The following is a 2264-nucleotide window of genomic DNA, read 5'->3' on the forward strand; positions in this document are numbered from 1 at the left end:
GAAGGCTATCAATTATAAAACCAAGATTTTAGAGTCTTTAATCTTCTTGACCAAAGGAGGGGCTTGAGGAATTGCCACCCATCCCTTTGGATTAGGTGGGCCAAGTATAGACATCTATATATAAAAAAAAAGGGGGAACAAAAAACATAGATATGACTAAAAAAAAAAACATAGATATGACCCTACCTTAACCAATCACGAGCCCAAAGGGTCCCAAATCCATCCACTTGGGTTAGGTGGGTCAAACTAAGGTGAGAGTTTAGATTCAAGTTAACGTATAACCAGACCTATCAGGAGCTCATGAGCGAAATTGGTGTGTGTGTTTATCATTGATCAATTGACATAATTCGACATGCACAAACTATTGAACCGGATCATATGTATGCACAAAAATGGGAATTAAAGTTTTCAAGAAGATGCAAATTAGACTTTACAAAATGATAAATTAAATTCATTGAGTTTTTATACAATTAACATCGAAGAGCAATAAAAATACAAAACATTTCCAACGACATTTCCATAATGTTAGGAATTGGAATCAACTTATTGCTATTGCTATAGTTTCCATTGTAAACCAAAGGAAAACTATTCTTACTTGTTACCCTACAAGAAACACATGCATGTAAATATTGGCATAACTTGAGAAAATAGGTGTCAATGACATAACATGGGAAAATAGGTCTCAATGACCCTTTTCTTTTGTTCTTGGATCAAATCACAAAGAAAATAATAATTAAGTAGAGATTAGGTACACTTCTAAGAAATTGTAAAACATTCATCTAAAAAAATGGGTAACATTTTACTCATATATTGGAAAAAGTATCAAAAAATCATTACTGTCATCTCAAAGGAGACCCCCACTTGAGGATTAAGGCTATTATCATAAAGTAAAGCTAACAATCTTCAATACATTTATAAACATTTAAGCCATTACTTTTGGTCTATCTAGTACAAAACATGTTTAAATGTTCCAACATAAGTGTAATCTACAACTACTTTTACCAAGCTGAATAATGAGATCAAACTACCAGTTCACACCATATATGAACTTCTCATGTTTAAATGTTCTAACATAAGTGTAATCTGCAACTACTTTTACCAAACTGACTAATGAGATCAAATAACCAGTTCACCATTTATGAACTTCTCATGAACATACTATTGACACTGTGAGTGGAACTGTGTGTGTGTGTGTGTGTGTGTGTGTGTGTGTGTGAGAGAGAGAGAGAGAGATAAGACAATATCCCATATTCATCACGTGAACATGCCAATTTTCTCAGTTCAAGTCAAGAACCATCAATCCAAACGCAAAACTCCACCATGCTATTCCAATGAAGATTGTCATCAACATCAAGTTGAGCCATGTATTATGTCTCGCCAAGGTGTGCATTAATGGTTTGGAAGACACACAAGCCACATGTGTCCATTGCTTTTAGGCACCATCCTATGCCACAAGTGTGTGTATCGTGTTAGGTGCATGACATAGCCAAACAAAACCCCTAAGTGATGATTAAAACATTCTTAGAGTTCCTATTGTAGAATGTCTATTACAACAAGTATATGATGCCAATACTTTGTCAACTAGTTCAAGTCCATATACAAGGTTGCCTAAACAATGTATCAAAGTACCCATCACAATTAGCAACATAGCTATATGTGAACTACAAGTTATAGCCTAGGTCAAGAAGAAGCAACTGCAAATTTCTCACCTAATCTATATAAAATGCATTTGTGAATCCATGATCAAGGTATGCCAACATCCTACTCAACTTTTTAGAAGCTAGGTTATTAGGCTTGAAAAGGACAAACATATTCCATTAGTACCATCATCCATCAATTATTGTATATGAGAGAGAGAGAGTATGTATATACTAATGTTTTTGCCATGGCCTTGCGGTGTTCCTGAAGTTTGTGGGTGTGTGAATTCATGTGAAGATATGCACAATCTCTAAGAAGCATGATAAGACTGTCTAAGTTCATGTGGTTGTATGTGCATGCGCTTGCATGGACAAGTGCGATCAATGGTATGAGGGGTATGCATAGGTGTGGGCAGGGAAGGCCTGTGCGACATGTGTAAGGTCTCAACTGCCTTAGTAGACAAAGGTCTCCATGTTAAATAATATCATCACTAGGCCATTTTGGTCATAAATAGAAAGTTTCTATTTTAGCAACCTTTCCATCCAAGATGGGCTATAGATGTAAAGATTGGTATAGACCTCTCAAAATGAAAATTCAACTTATTTTCATTTTCATCTACAGATAGT

The sequence above is a fragment of the Adiantum capillus-veneris genome, chromosome 1, assembly GCF_014529385.1.
Source record: "Adiantum capillus-veneris isolate H3 chromosome 1, ASM1452938v2, whole genome shotgun sequence".
Classification (NCBI taxonomy): Eukaryota; Viridiplantae; Streptophyta; class Polypodiopsida; order Polypodiales; family Pteridaceae; genus Adiantum; species Adiantum capillus-veneris.